Raw genomic sequence first — 17,217 nt, forward strand, 5'->3', positions numbered from 1 at the left:
GCACACAGGCTGTGAAGGCTTGTAGCACACCCTTCCCATTGTTTAGAACATACACGCACATGTATGCACATGTGCACAAAGAAAGAAGGCATGTGGCACACCTTGGCATGGCTTAGAACATGCATAAGTGCACATGCACACACAGAGAAGCATGCAGCACATTGCACATATGCACACATACCTGTGTATGCACAAAAAGCAGAAGGCATGTAGCACAGCCCCTCCTATTGCATGATACACACATGAACACATGCACACAAACTAGGTGAGCTTCCATAGCCATAGTTTAGGAAATAATTGATTAAAAAGGTTAAATGGTTTAACTAGTTAAATATATTTATTTCCTGTGGCATTTCTCCACTCTTTTAATTAATACATCTCAAGGGAAAGATATGATATAAGGTATTTTTCAAATTTTTGGCAGCATAGATTTCCTTTTTAAAAATTTCAGAACGTCTCATAAGAATAGAATTTGGTGGGAGACTTTCAGGAAATTAAGCTAGATATGAAAGTCCAAACCGCTGTTCTGATTCAAAGGATTGATGTAAGTTGTGCTGCAGAGTGGCCGGGGATCCTTCACTGTCTTTATCATGCTGGAGGGTGCAGGCTGGATTCTGGGAGCCTGTGTGCACATTACCAAAGCGTAGTCACAAAAGTGTACTGATGGGGTGAGGAATGAAAATGAGAAGGCGGAAAGGAGCCAAGTAGAAGCCAGGGTGAATGTGTGATGGTGATGGAGATGATGATGATAGTGACGATGATGATGATGATAAGGACAATGTTGATGTTGGTGGTGATGATGAAGATGGTGGTGGTGGTGATGATGGTGACAACGATGTTGACGGTGATGCTGATGATAATGAATACGTGATGATAATGGAGATGTTGATGGTGGTGATGGTGACGACGATGCTGATGACAATGAGGATGACAGTACTATTGGAGCTACTGAGAGTTAAAGTTACTGAGCACGGCCTGTGTGAAGATGGAGTGAGTTAACCCATGCGGTAGTGCCCACACCCACAAGCACTGTGCACACCACAGTCACTATCCTTTTTGTGTATTAGCTTCTACTCAAAGTATCTTGTAACCGTAGTATATCTAATATGCATAATCCCAAGGGAGGTGTAGCCATGTCACTCCCATTTAATCGATGAGGAAATTGAGGCTTAAAGGGTTTTATTTGGCACCTTCGCATGGCCACTAAGTGGCAGGGCCCCCGGTTTGTACAACTGTGCTCTGCTGTTGAAGCTCCAGCTCTTGACCACTCACCTGTAGTTTCTTTATTCCAGACAATGCCAAGTGTTTACAAATATTAATCCTCATGACAACACTTTGAGAAGTGTGTTTTTATTCTTAGTTTTAGGGGAGGAAATGGAGGCTGACATTGTTAAGCAACTACCCAAGCTCATCCAGCTAGGAGTCAGAGCTCAACATCAAAACCAAAGCTGTCCCATTCAGAAAGAGGAGCGTATTTCAATCTATGTGTCTGATTCAAGGTCAGTGACACTTCCGTCCTTCAGAGCCCAGCAGGGCCTGATGACACAGCAAGTCAAGGGGGAAGTTGGACATGAGTGTGTGTGGTCTGCAGAACGATGCACGGTCAGCCCCTAAAGAGCACGGTGGAAACCTGATGCCAACCCACCCGGGAAAGTGCTCAGACACCCCATACTCTGAATCACTCTTTCATGTGTTTTGTCATTTGTTGAGTATAATATAAGGGGTAGAACAATGCAGGCAGAGAAAAGACTGAGTGTAAAGAATTAGATACACGAAGGAGGAGACATGGTGCTTGGTGAAGGACAAGAAATTAGAACTAAGGGTGTTGAGGCCAGGAGGAAAGTGGGAGCTGTAAGGAGGTGAGACTGAGGTTGAAGGGCCAGGACCTGTGAGCCAGGCAGGAGCCACAGCTGCCCTGTCCCATGCAGGAATTTTCAGAGGTTCTGTTTTGTCTTGTTTTGAATTGATTTCGTTTGTTTTAGACTTGGAAATGGCTTGAACCAGTTTGTTTCCTAGAAAGACATTTCTGGAGGCACGTAAAAGTGATTCCTGGGATGTGAGCAGATACGGTGACACCACTTATGACAGTCAAAATTATGGGTATTAAAGGTATGGATAGATGGAAGCCTGTGGGAAGTGAGAGGGAAGACGAGACATCTTCGTGGCTTCTGCCAACTTTAGCCTTCTGCAAACTCTGAGATGGGGGAACAGGGTAAATGATGTGGAAAATCTTCTAATAGGAAATCTCCAGTTTCATCTCATCCGGAGAACAGACATGTAATGGCTTGCCTATAAAATGGAATAGAAACATGTTTTTTGAAGCCTGCATTTTAAGCTCTGACATTATAGATGGAGTATTGCTGCAACTCTTGGTTTTTGCAGGCAAAAAGCAATGTAAGAATTTGTTCCTTTTTAATTTAATTTAATTTTTCCGGGAGTGCAAATAATAGAAAAAGACCGTTCTGTCTCATTAACCCAGCACAAGGCACTAGTTTCAGCAGCTAACTTCCCTGTGCCTGGGTGGTTGACTAGAGATCACCAGAAGTCACACACCTATGGAAATTGTCCTTAGTCACTGGGAACTTCTGAATCTTAGGAAGACAAGTCTTTTAATGAAAAAAGAGTATTCACTTCTCTGAGCAATCTGGAAGAAGAGCCTAACTCTATGAACTGTCTCTTCCTAGTTGCTTCATGGTGAGGCACAATGAACTTTGAGATTAGAATGATCTGTAATCATAGTTCAATCCTCCAACTGAGCAGCTCTGTGACCTTGGGCATTTTCCTTAGTTTTTCTGAGGCTCTCATGTCTCACCTGTAAAACTGGGAAAACTAAAAAATCTAGCTAATAAAGCTGTTGTGAGATGAAATGAATTAATGCAGGTGACAATTTGGTTCAGAGCCTCGTGCATAGAACTGGTGTAATAAATGCTGACTTGATGCAGCCACCATGATTTTACTTTGGGTTCTCCCACAGGGGGAGTCCATGCTTTGGGGCTGAGAGATACTGCTTGTGTGTAGTGTCAGCCTTATCTTGTAGGAGCCACACTTATAAAGAATCAGAAAACATCCAAACCTGCTATTTTGATATTCATAGCAATGCCATGCAAAAGCAAGGTAGAACTATAGGGTTTCCTAATCCGTGAAGTGGGATCTACCACACCACTGCTTTGAAGGTTCTTTTACAGCTGTTTAAGGCTGCACATAGCACAGAAGCAAGAGTGTCACGGGTCATCAGGTACTCAGGAAACGTTGGCTGTTTGAAAAGCCATTTGTCTCCACCCAGATGCATTTTCTTCCTTTGCTTCCTTTTCTATTATTTTTTAATGAAAGGTTGATCCTTTACAGTGATTTATCTCAGCACCTTTTCTATATGTAGCTTTCTTCTTGCTGGTCTTCCAAACTGTTCTTTCAATTAGCAAAATCTAGCAAATGTCAAGATAGAAAACTATAGTTCGGTTGCTGCTCTTATGACGAATGTGTTACTCTCCTTTCTTAAGTTGCCATGTAGATTTCAGAGAAGAGGAAACTGATATTCCTGGGTTCTGGGAAATCTGACCCAACTCAACCGGTAGATCCTTTCAATGTAATCAGTGTCATCCTTCCTGGCCAGGTAGTGCCTTGCTTTTCAAGGGGGAAAATGTCTCTCAAAGACTTTTCAAAGACTCTTAAATATAAAAATCCTCTTAAGATCCATATTTAGTAGAAGACTAGTTAGTAGAACAAAAATTCTGAGGGAGGGATTTGTAGAACATATTTGGGACTTTTCTAAACTCTACCTTTTAAGAATGGAATGGAATAATTTTCTAATTTGCCATCCATGGAAAAACTCATAAACATCTTGATATTTCAAAACTTTTGCGCAGTAGGTTTATTATCCGGTTTCTCTAAAAATTTTCTACTCTGGTTGAATAGGCCAAACTGTCTTTGGGACAAATACAGGATTTCAATAATTTATGTCAGAGATTCTTGGGAAATTCTACTTTTGAATGAAAGGAGTTTATTTATTATTTTAGAGTTTACTTCTGTTCAAATGTTTTTAATATTAAAAAATAGCATCTAATTGAATTCTATCAACTGTTGGCTATTAAGAAGTATAGGTCAGTGGTTATTGTTACTATTTTAAAAGTTCTTTTTTGTCAGTTTCCTCATACTTTGCAAAGGAGGCCAGGAAGTGTAGATATACTCAGAATCTAACTCCTCTGTTTCAAACATGTTTCTATTACCCATCTGTCTTGGAAAAACAAAACACAAACAAAACTTTTCTAAGATCGTTTTCTTTCCTATGCTTTTAAAATGCTTTGGGGATGTTTTTGGTTTGTTTTCTGTGCCATATTTTAGAAATTTGTCAAAGTAATACATACTTATGGTTAAAAACACAGTTAAGAAGGACTAATAATAAAAAGCAAAGTTTGCCTCACTCTTTCCAATTCATAGTCCCACTGTGCAGAGGGACGCGTGCTTGGTTTTTTTAACTATCTGTTTTTAGTTTCACACCGTCTCCATAGCTTGAAGTAACATGCTCATACCTATTCCTTCATTTATATCCAATTGAGATGATCTCTAAGACTTCTGGCTCTGATTTCTGAGATTCAGACCACAAACTCCATGACCCAGATCTACACTCAGCCCAGGTATGCCTCCTTCAAGTTCCTTCTCTCTTCTGCACACTGGGCTTTCAAGGTCACCTTCCAAAGGACCTTACTGGGCAGGCTAAAGACTTTGAACCTTGCCCAAGGTCAAGAGGAAGTCATAGGGAATTGCTGCATAGTGGAGTTATATTTTTAACTATTATGCTACAGTCTCAGCTCAATCCTCCCATTAGACAACAACTTGTAATCTTTTAAAAAATATCTTAGTCTGGACTAAAATACAGATCGAAGTAACTTTTTAAAATACCAATCATCTTTAGTTGGGGAAGAGGGCAGTTGTGTCTGAGGCATAGTGGTAAGTCTAATCATTCTTTTCATGATCTCTGTTGTAACTTGACCATGCAAAAATTTTTTGGTTTCTGATCTGTAACACGCACCTCTTTCTGTACGGAATACTGACAGTAGTATTCAGTGCTGTTCTCTGAGCACCGTGATCTGCATGACTGCAGGTGCACAGCCATACCTACATCAGGCAAGATGCAGCACAGTTTTTTGTCCCAAATGTTATCCTAGATTTTATGGAGCAGGGTCACAGTGCCTCACGATACACCCAATACCCGCACTTTAAGTGTGTGGCCAAACTAAAGAGACTTTTATTACCATGATTTGTACTTTCTTAGGTTTTTATGGTTAATATTTTATTGTTTTAATGTGAATGACTCTTTCAGAAGTGCTTCAGAGATGGTTCCCATGTGTTTCCTTCCAAAAATATCCATATTTCTCTACTGTGTAAACCTCCCAGCTGTTTGTCTGGCAGATTCTTTTACAATGCTTCATTCTGAAAAGATTCCAGAAGAAAGACTCTTGCCATAGAACAGCTTATAAAAGTTATTCTCACTCCAAATGAAAAACGTTAGAGCAAAAGTCAGTAGATAGAGGTATTTTATTTCCAGCTTTGCAATTTTATGTACACCTTTCTTATTTTTTAAATATATATTTTTGCCTTTCCATTGGGGATTTTAAAAAATACAGCTTCGTAATTGTGAAAAAATACGAACTCTTAATCTTAATATTGTGCCACTGGTGGTTTCCCAAGGGACGTAGTTCTACTCACTTGAACGTACGTCAGTCTTCCCATCTGTCGATTTTATGAGGTAGCGAAGAACTTACCGGCTTCATATCTCCAGTTTCTTCATCTGTGCACACTTTTTTTTTTTATAGTGAATGCATCTAAGATGGTAATAGAATACAGAATATTCTGGTTAGCTGTATTAGTCCGTTTCTGCTGCTTATAACAGAATACCTGAAACTGGTCAATTTATAAAGAAATAGAATTAATTTCTTACAGTTTCAAAGGCTGGGAAGTCCAAAGTAACAGGGAACACATCTGGTGAGGGCCTTGTTCTTGACGGTGTCTCTACAGCAACTCAGGGTATCATATGGCAAATTGCTTGAGCAAGAGAGAGCTAAGCTTCTCACCCTCTCTCCTTATAAAGCCATCAGAACCATGCCCAATACAAGCCATTAAACCATCAATTCATTGCTCCACAAATGGATCAATCCATTCCCTGGGGCGTGGTCCTCACAATCTAATCACCTGTTAAAGGCCTCACCTTTCAAATACCACAATAGGATTCCCACCCTCTTAACACTTTTACAGTGGGGATTCAGTTCCAATATATGAAACTTTCGGGGACATATTTAACCCATATCATTAGGTAAAGCTTATTTAAACAATTTCAAATATTTAGGTATTTAGCAAATATCTGAAAATTCACTTGTATTTGTATTTTATGTGGCTATCAAAACACTGTTACACTTGATTAATATTCATGATGCTTTAACTGAAGGCTTGAAATCTAACTTGTTTACTAACTATATATTTAGAAACATTTCTCCTCAAAGGACAAATTTGTCTCACAGGCTGCTCTTTTTTATAACTTACTATACAATGCCCTCCTATCACATTCCAAAACTATGGAATGTAATATTATGTAAATATGTAGATATAGAAGAGTGCCCAGCATGTTTGATATGTGTCTATACCAATTTGCTAGAGCTGCTTTGACGACAAACTGGGTGGCTTAAATAGTAGGAATTTATTGCTTCAGAGTTCTGGAGGCCAGAAGCCTGGGACTGAGGACCTGTCAGTGTTGGTTCCTTCTGAGACCTCTTTCCTTGGCTTGTCGATGGCATCTTCTCCTTGTGTCTCTTCTCACTCTCTCCCCTCTATGTCTGTCTCTGTCTGTCTTTATTAAAATTTCACCTTTTGATAAGGACACTAACCATATTGGATTAATGTCTACCCTAATGCCCTTTATTTTAATATGATTACCTCTGTAAAGACCATATCTTCAAATAAGGTCACATTCTGAGGTACTGGGAGCTATGACTTCAGCTTATAAATTTGGGAGGGGGACACAGTTCAGATCATGACAGTGTCCCTGTCTTATCAATGGTGAGATTTACTTTCCCCAAAGCCAGCATTTGTTGAATAATCATATTGTGTCGACGTGGCCCTTGTAGACATTACATTTTTTCCTACTATTTTAACTTTTAAGTTGTATATTTCTCAGCAATAGGAAGAATAAGTTGGTGTTCCCTAGCAAGAAGTCATTGATTATTGATTAAGAAAAATTTATTCTACTTGCTCAGGAAGGGTGGAAATTTGTTAAACCTGGGGTTCCACTGCAGTGAAAGTTTTCTTTGGTAAATATGACCTATGGAACAATTTTACATTGTGATGAGACAGTTAATTCAAAAAATTTTGAGGGGATGTAAGTATTCTCTCCCTTGCTTTCTGAGTAGATCTGTAACTTGTTTGAATTCTGTCTCCTCTTCTTGCCCCCTTTTTGGTTGCCCGAGCTTTACCAAGTTTCTCTTTTTCTGCAAGGTGGATGCAGATAATAAAGGTGGAAAGGATAATAAATGTTTTTGTCTTTCTCTTAGGTGCAGGGAGCAAGCACACTAAAAAATTGGTGGCAGGTTCTTCAGAATTAGTGGTCAAATGTTTCTATACGCCTGGGTGCCCCACAAGGCCTCCGTGGATACGCTGGAAAATTATAGAGAACTGAGCTTACGTATCAAAATCGGAGCCTCTGCTTGGCTCTGCTAGACTTGGTGGGGTTTTCCCCACCCAAGGACGACCACGCCACCTATGCCCTCCTCCAGGAAAGGGACACAGGCTGCTGCGAGTTGCCCATTTCCTTCTCATAAAAGTCTCCCAGGTGACAGGTGTGGGGTGGATGAAGGCCATCCTGGAACAAGATTGGGGCACAACCTGCATCGTACGGGAAAGGAGAAGTTGCCACCTGTCCCCAGGAAGAGGAAGGTTGTATGTAGTGTTTGCATCTCTCTTTTGCCACATGGAAGAACCAAGGAAAACCCTGAGGTAGAATGGGAAAGCCAGAGCCCCGGGAAGAGGATCATGAGAGCCTTTACTCATGTCACCACAGACCAGATGACAAGAACTTATGTCAGTCATGTGTGCTTTTGGCTAGTGCCCTTTCTGTAGTAATCTTTTATTTCCTATATTCTGAAGCCTTGACATCTGGGGTGGTGCTGACCCTGGAGCCCCTCCCCAGGTCAGCCAGTTCTTAGTGCCTTCCACATGCAGACCAAACAGCCCAGGGCCAATACCCCATCACCCCCTCTATGGAGCTCTCACACTCAGGGCCACCATCCACCTGCCCTAATCACCCCAGGGCCAGGTACTCAACAACTAGGGGTAATTTCAATGCCCCACACCCCATTGAAATTATTCAAACTAGCCAATTCTAAGCCTGCTCACCATGCCTTGCCTGTTCCTTCTTGCAGAAACCACAATCAAGCTCCTGACCATGTTCCCCCCTTGCTCCTTCTGCCTCCTGACCAACCATGGCGCAACCCCGTTGGCCCCATGTGGTGTGGCATGCTCCTTCCTCTTGGGAACTGTGAGTAACAAACCATCTTTCAATGGCAGTCCTCTGCTGATTTGTTGGCCTTATTGTACACCAAATTTTCTGTGAATACACTATATTTTAAAACACTCTCACCCTAGACACAGTACAGCTCCTTGGTCATGGGCCCCAAAGCAACACTCTCACCAGTTTAGCTTTCTATCATCTCTGAATCCCCCATATTATTCCTCCCCACCCCCTCTACCTCCTACTATGAGGACCCTGCCCAAGTTCCTCCAAGAATTTTCAGGTTCTCTCTTCTGCATTTCCCCAGAGCCCTTTCTCCTATGGCTGTTATAAAACCAGCTGTACTGGGTTATGCTTGGCTATGTCTTTGTTTCCCTCCTTATTGAAGGTGGAAAATGTGTCTCTCCATATGTGTGGACCCAGGAGCCAGCAAGCGTCCCCGGGATGTAGGTGAACCCTCGGATCCCCTCATACACCCATTCCTCTTGATCATAGAGGCACACAGACTGAGAATTAAAGGATTTTATAGCTAAATCATTGTGAAAGCGGCCCTGAGGGAAATTTTATTTTCTCAGGTCTCTGTTCCCATTGGAATATATCCTGGTATTTTCACATAAACAGAATGATCCTTAAGTAAATAGAAAAGATTATGGTGTGATTTTAATGTCCCCACACCCCCACATCAGTTGAATTCTCTCGCCTTATATTTACTTCGGAATAGGAGTCATGTATACAGGGTATAAAATACCATGTCTCATATTCCTGGAAGCATAAGTAAGAAAGAAGTAAGTGTATATTTGTATTTTCTAAATACCTTTCAACAGAGGAAAGCAATGTTTAAATCTCTGACAGGCAGTCACCCATTTAAAACCTGACTCTGAGATTAAACCTTAGAGTGAGGTCTGCTGGGGTCTGTGGCCTAAGCCTCATCATGTGGAGACAACAGCCAGGGCCAGAAGAAGGCACGTGACTTCTGGATAGGGATAAAACCTCTGGATAAGTAATTAAAAAAATTAAATCAGTGAATTATTTTACCTATAAAAATGCCAAAATATTTGTTGCTTACAAATACCCAGATGTTTTCGGACTTGTAAAATATGCTTTCAGTGGATAGAAACTGTATCTATCTGCATATAATTTAGTTGGCTAACTAATCTGATTATATTGCAGGTCTGCTTGGTTGTGATACTATTTGAGAAACATGGCATTAGTAGCTATCATTTCGTTAATAAAACGTATGCATATTCAAATTGAAATGTAACAACATAATATTTCAAGTTTTCTTCCTAAATAGATGTTCCCTACAGGAAATTTTTACTCATTTTAGTTCTAAGTTAAATTACTTTATAACAATCTATAATTCTGATATAGTAGAGGTGTTGTGTTTTAAAAACAGAAAATGTTCTAAGAAGTCTTGATTTCTTTTCTTTTTTTTTGGTCTTCCTTTCCTTCTTCCTTCAACCCCACTCTCCCTTCCAGCTCTTCATCATCTTCCATTCTTTTCCCTTTTTCTCATACGACTGAAATAAAATATTAAGTGGAGATGTTGCACACACCTTACCAAATATACTTTAATTTTTTAAAGATTGATTTGGACTCTATACCCATGAGAGAACAAGCAAGTTAACATTTGCTTCTTATCAGATGGAATCACAAGGGTTAGGGTTGCCAGACTTAGCAAATAAAAATATAAGATGCCCAGTTCAGTCAAAATTTCAGGGAAACAATAGATAGTTTTTTAGTACATCTAAGTTCCATGCAATGTTTGGGACATACGTACACTGAAACATTACTCTTTGCTAGCCAAAATTTAAGGGTAACTCAGCATCTTGTATTTTATCTGGCAACCCTATGAGGCAGAATTGATTTGGGAATTAGGCAGACCCGGTCTGAATCACACGTTGTATTGGATCTGCACATTCTTAGTGTGTGACAGCCACACCTCTATAAATGTCTCCTCAGTAGGCCATGCTGCCCTGAGGTCTAAGGGACATCACACTTCTGTGCCCTGGGCATAAAGGAGGTGCCTAACTGGGCAGCTCTCCTTTCCTTACAGAGGTCCTAGTGACCTCCTTGCACAGGGAAATCTCCCCCTCCCACAAGTAGAATAGCACCTGGCAGTTGTGCAGGGCAACTAGGAACTGTGACAATTTTACAGACATTATTTTCTGGTTATTTTTCCTTCCATCTCCTAAAGGGAATAAAAAGTGTAAATTAGAAACAGGCTGTGGACCCTTGCAGTTTGCTGGGCAAAGTTTCATTAACAGAAAATATAAGGCAGTTAAAGATGTGCTCTAAATTCTAGTGGGAATTAGTTTTTATTAAACTCTAGTTTGGTCTCATTTCATTGCTCAGCTTCAAGAGCAAAAAAAGACAATAAAGGATTTAAACTTAAGTGATTTTCTGCAATTAAAGTCTTCTGGAATTTTAAAAAGCCCAATTACATTGGCATTTGCCAAATATAAATGCATTTTCCGTCAGCCTGGCCAAGAGGAGCTGGATCGGCTGTCAGATTCTCAGGCAGCTGCTGGTGACTGTGCAGTTACCAGCTCAGGAGTTGGGGGCTCTAGCTCTGGTCCTTCAATTGCTGGTGGCACCAAAGACTGCCTTCTGCCAGGGGTCCTGCATGCTCACAAATTCTCATGGCCCCTTGGTGTCCTGTGTGTTGGGAAATGAGGAACTCAAAAGTAGGGAAGGGGGCAAAGGAGTGTGTAGCCTTTTGCACAGCAAAAGTGGTAATTTTCAGAAAAGTGTGACTACTCAGGTAGCAACCTTGTGCACTGCTCCAGTCGAGTGATGTCCACACCTGGCTGCATGTCAGACAAGCTCAGGCCACAACTACAGGGTCTGAGGCTCAAGGAAGGGTCTGCAAAGGGGACGACTCAAGATTGGAAATTTCTGCCTAGCCTGGCATTGATTTCATTTACTTCCAGTTGTAGAAGAGCTGTGCAATACTCTAAGAAATTTTTTCAAGTGTCAATTACAATATTGATAAGAATAGTAATAACAGTACTGGCAGCTCCAGGTCTCCAGCACTTACCTGTGCTAGGTGCTGTGCTCAGCATCTTACATATATGACTAATATCACTTGCTTAGGGGCATGTGGAGCCATCTGAGGCTACCTGGTCAGTGAATGGCAGGGTTGGGACTCAAAGCCTCTTGTTCCCTAACCTGATGAAGCCGGGCATCCCTATCTTGTACCCAAAATGATGGGCTCTTCCTACATGAAGTCCGGTTACCACAGCATCCACCTAACAATCCCCAGAAAATACTAAATTGTGGAATGATGGCACTCAGTCTGAGAATTGTTTTAAAAATGTAAAAATTTAAATTCCTATAGGAAATAAGAAATGTTCTAATACCACCTGTTTCTCCTCAAAGATGCCCATCTCAAACTGGATGGCAACAAACAAGGACAGGGTGGTTGCTTGCTTCTCCCCAAAGGGCTAGTTACCTTCACCCACAAAACTCAGCCTCATTAGTTACCTCTAATCCCAGGAAGACATCCAGGCAGCTCTTGTGTATTTTATCACAAGGTTGCAACTGCACAATTAACAAAGCAGCCTGACAACCAAGCGAAACCCTAGAACCTGCTCAAGGCGGGGCAGCCTGCTGTGGTTAACAGCCTGGTTCTGGCACAGAATCCATGGCTCTCACTTACTGTAACCAGCTCTGTGACCTTGCACATACCACTGGACCTCTCTGTGCCTCACTTCTCACATGTTAAAATGGTGGTTGTCATAAGCATGCAGTTGAGCTTATGATTAACCGCAATTGTGTCTTTCCACATTTCAAGCTTTATTGAATCACACGAGCTCAATTCGGCTATAAGCTGCACGGAGTTCACCAGGAGCTGTTTCCCATGTGTTGTCTGTTTCGCTTAGCAGCATGGGAGGGCACACAGTGATCTCAACAAACAGGAATCAACAAATTCATGCTTCAAACAAGGGAAAATCAAAGAAGAAAGAAAATGAGAAGGAGCAAACTCAGTCATTCAAGGCTAGGCAGCTGTCAGTGGTAAGGGGTTAACGAACCAGGTCTAGTCCTTGGAGTTGCTCGGCATGGGGCCTGGACAGTCCATGTCTTGCAAGGCAGGGTCTGCAAAGGAGTCCTTTTTATGTTCAAGAACTCAGGCTGCTTGGAGATAAATCTGGTGAATCAGTACAGCAGAATGACAGTCTGTGAGTCCAAGCAAGAGTTGACCATGTGTTAAGGCAGCAGCAGTTTCTCTTTATACATGTAGGTTGCAGCTTATGTTTCTTGCCAGAAGTTGTTTGTTTCATGGATTTGCACGGGCAAGTGGGCTTCTTCAGTGACTCCCCACTTACAGTTTCAAGTAAATATTTTAAAACTTATAACCATCAAAATAAACTTGCAAACTTGTAAGCAACAAAATGGAGTTACTTTTGCTAAGCTGCTCTTGCTCTATACAGTGGTAATACAAGTATCTGCTTGATGATTTTTATCTTTATCTTTATGAAGATTTAGGGTTGATATACATAAACACATAAAACATTATCTGGCATATATTAATTACTCTTAGTGATCATTAGATTAAATGATTTAATATGGTCTAAAGCTCTTAGAACAGTGGCTGACACTTAAAAAACACTACATGTGGCTTCTGATTTTGAAATGCTGAGTCATCTGTACTTTCTTGGGATGGAAGAAACAAATTGAAGGAGGCTGGGAAATTCAGTTCCTGGAGCTTCAGGCATATTTGGCTTCTGCGGTCTTTGCCCCCTGCCCCCTCTGGATGGCTGACTGAGTTCAAACTATATTACAAACCTATAATAGCCAAAACAGCATGGTACTGGTGTAAAAATAGACACACGGATCAATGGAATAGAATAGCGAACCCAGAAATCAATCCATATGCCTACAGCCATCTGATCTTTGACAAAGGCAGCAAATCTACATACTGGGGAAGAGACTGCCTTTGCATCAATTGTTGCTGGGAAAACTGGATACTCATATGTAGGAGAATGAAACTAGACCCATACCTTTCACCATATACCAAAATCAACTCAAAATAGATTAAAGAATTAAATATACATCCTGAAACTATAAAACTTCTTAAAGAAAACAGGAGAAACACTCCAGGAAGTAGGAGTTGGTACAGAATTCATGACTAGGACCCCCAAAGCACAGGTAACTAAAAGTAAAATAAACAAATGGGATTATATCAAACTAAAAAGCTTCTGCACAGCAAAAGAAACAATCAACAGAGTAAAAAAACAACCAACAGAGTGGGAGAAAATATTTGCAAAATATACATCTGACAAAGGATTAATATCCAGAATATACAAGGAACTCAAACAACTTTACAGCAAAGAAACAAATAACCCAATTAAAAAATGGGCAAAGGAGTTGAACAAGCATTTCTCAAAGGAATATATATAAATGGCCAACAGACACATGAAAAAGTGCTCAACCTCACTCAGCATCTGGAAAATGCAAATCAAGACCACTTTAAGGTACCATCTCACCCCAGTCAGGATGGCTAATATCCAAAAGACTGAGAATGATAAGTGCTGGAGAGGTTGCAGAGAAAAGGGAACTCTCATTTACTGTTGGTGGGACTGCAAAATGGTGCAGCCTTTATGGAAAACAGTATGAAGGTGCCTCAAACAATTATGTATAGATCTACCATATGACCCACTGCTGAGAATATACCCAGAGGAATTAAAATCATCATGCCGAAGGGATACCTGTACTCCCATGTTTATTGCAGTTCTATTTACAATAGCCAAGAGCTGGAACCAGCCCAAATGTCCATCATCAGATGAGTAGATAAGAAAACTGTGGTACATCTACAAAATGGAATACTACTAGGCTATAAAAAAGAATGAAATACTACCATTCACAACAACGTTGTTGGACTTAGAGAAAATTATATTAAGTGAAACAAGTCAGGCACAGAAAGAGAAATACCACATGTTCTCACTTATTTGTGGGAGCTAAAAATAAATAAATAAATAAACACACAAACAAATAAAGGGTGTGTGGGGAGGGAAGAAGACAGAATAACCACAAAAATTCCTTGAACTATTTAAGTCAAGTGAATAGATACTATGCGGGGGGGGGGGGGGGGGGGCGGAGATGAGGGGGTGGAGAAGAACAGGTGAAGGGGCATGAAAATCAACTATTTTTAGAAGTAAAATTACAAAAAAAAAAAAAAAAAAAACCGAAAAGAGAAATCAACTGTGGGCTGCTGTAGCCGGAAGGGATCTCAAACTTTTTTTCCTGGTGCTGCCTGCCTTTGCCTTCAGGAGCAAAAGGACATGGGAGTGGCTTCTATTCGGTGCTTCCTATGAGGTACCATTTGCTTTGGCCAGCTTTTCCCCTCAAATTCTCATTTTGAAACATCTCAGCATTGGGTGTTTTTCTCCATTTTTACATATGTGTGATCTGAACTGAAGAGACAGAACATTCCAGAGACAAGATGGCAGGAGCTGCCAAGAGAGAGAAACTGATGTACCTAGAAGCAGATTTTAAAAGCAACTTCTCTTCAAAACGTCTTTTTCATACCATGTGGTAGGCATATTGATACACCAGGCAATAGCAGCAGTAAAATCAGTGATAGTACAGAGAATTACCCTGTAACATTTATTTCCAATTCGAAGAGGGTTTTTCAATAATGGGAGGGGGGGAACCTAAATGTCAATCAAAAGGGGAATGGATAATTATGATAGAGCTTTATATTGTGTTTGTTATAAATCCACAAATTCTTCTCTTCCAGATAACAAAGTAGAGCTTGCTTTGAGTTCCTATGGCAAGACGACAGTATGCTACCACCCTTGTGAGCACATTCCATGTGAGCACATGGAACCTACCCCTGGACCAGACCCTGTGCACGAGAATGAAAAAACACATCATCAAGTGCTAGAAACCAGACTCGAAGAAAAAGGTAGAACCTTGAGCAAGCACCATGGTAGAACAACTTAGCAAAATGCTCTTTACTACTGAGCACCATTGGTATCCTTGTGGACAGTGTCACAGATGTGGCAAGAAACTGGATCCTCTGAAAGAGATGACATTGAGGTTCTTGAGAATCAAAGAGAAATGTTATCATGTGCCTCATTTTCTATCTGAGGAAGTGCAATCTGGTGTATTCACTAATAGGTTATATAATAAAAAAATAATAAAATGTATTTTCATATATTAAAAAAATGGAGATGTAAAATTCCAGCTGATAGGGCCAGCCCGTGGCTCACTCGGGAGAGTGTGGTGCTGATAACACCAAGGCCAAGGGTACGGATCCTATATAGGCATGGCCGGTTAGCTCACTGGCTGAGCGTGGTGCTGACAACACCAAGCCAAGGGTTGAGATCCCCTTACCGGTCATCTTTGAAAAAAAAAAAATTCCAGCTGATATGTAGCAAAGCTGACATTTGAAACCCATCTAGATGATTCCAAAGAGCTTGTTTTCCTTATTATGAAGCACTGATTTTGTCTTTGCTCATTACAGGCTGAGACCTGGGAGAGCCTGGCCCAGGACTGCGGATGCAGATGCAGTGGAGGTGTCCCCACGGTCCTGAGAACTTTTATAGCATTCGCACAGACTAGACACAAGACAAAAAAGTGTGGTTCCATAGATCTCTGGTCCCTTTCGTCTTAATAACCCCTAATGGTAATTTAAACTTAATTAAGCCATTTGGAGTTTTCAAGTTGGTGTCTTCTAATTGTCTTCATTAACCTTATCAGAGTCAATACCTTGAACTGCAATTATTATAAAATGGCAATTTCCAGTTGAATATCAACAGTAATAACAACAGTTTCCCATCCCCCTTCCAAACGAGATATGGTTTGGGTACGGGCAGGAAGTTTGGGTATGGTCTGACCCAGCCCTGTTGTCCTTGTTCTTTTGGATTTTAGGCTTCTGTGCTTGCAGACTATAGGGATTAGGACGCGATTAGTCATGCAGCTCTAATTACTAAGAAAGTTTCAGGCTGGAGCCAACTGCCCTCTGCTAGTATAACAATGTCTGTGAACATGATGCTTCAGCCTCTTGCATAGATTCAGTTTGTATATAAACTCAAATCTTCAGATATACTGTGGGATTTCTAGTAGTGTTTGCTTACAAAGTTTAAGTCAGATGGCCAGTAAAATGCTTTTAAATGGAAAATGGTGAACTTGGTCAGTGGAAGGTTAATATCCTTACCATTCTGCATTTCGTCCCAACTTCATAGCCCAGCATTGGGTTTGTTCTGCCCTATCAAGGATTGACAGCAGGAGGAAGTGCCTGGGTTTGGCGCCTGCAGCAGCCATGTGCAATCCATTTTTTATGTTTGAAGTGCCTCCATAATCAGACACAGCCTCATTTAGGAAAGTTGGTATAGGTTTTTCATTTTCATGTGGTATTTAGTCAAACACTAAGAGATAAAAATGGAAACCAACCATCCCTAGGGGAATCACAAGCTTTTATTTATACTAGAGGCGACTGGACATCAAAGACCAGTTGGATCTTTGAGCTGTTTCTAAATATGGAAGATAGTTTCTGAATCTCTTCTCAGGAGATGTTATGTGCATATACTGGGGATTGTTGGTCAGCTGAATCTTACCTTTTTCCTCCATAGAGTACAGACAAATATTCTTTCTTCAGTGAAGAGAGTATATATACCAGTAAACGGAACCACTATACAGACATGTTAAATAATTAAAAAGAAAAAAGTATTTGAACACCTCTGCCCCGTCTTCCAAATGCTCCATGTGCGGCTTCT

At 40.8% G+C, this 17,217-nt stretch overlaps 1 pseudogene; it reads left to right on the top strand.

Annotated features, from left to right (window-relative positions):
- Nucleotides 1–720: 720 nt before the first annotated feature.
- LOC134370810 (large ribosomal subunit protein mL42-like) lies at nucleotides 721–16,035 on the top strand (annotated as a pseudogene).
- Nucleotides 16,036–17,217: the final 1,182 nt, after the last annotated feature.

Source organism: Cynocephalus volans, chromosome 2 (assembly GCF_027409185.1).
Source record: "Cynocephalus volans isolate mCynVol1 chromosome 2, mCynVol1.pri, whole genome shotgun sequence".
NCBI lineage: Eukaryota > Metazoa > Chordata > Mammalia > Dermoptera > Cynocephalidae > Cynocephalus > Cynocephalus volans.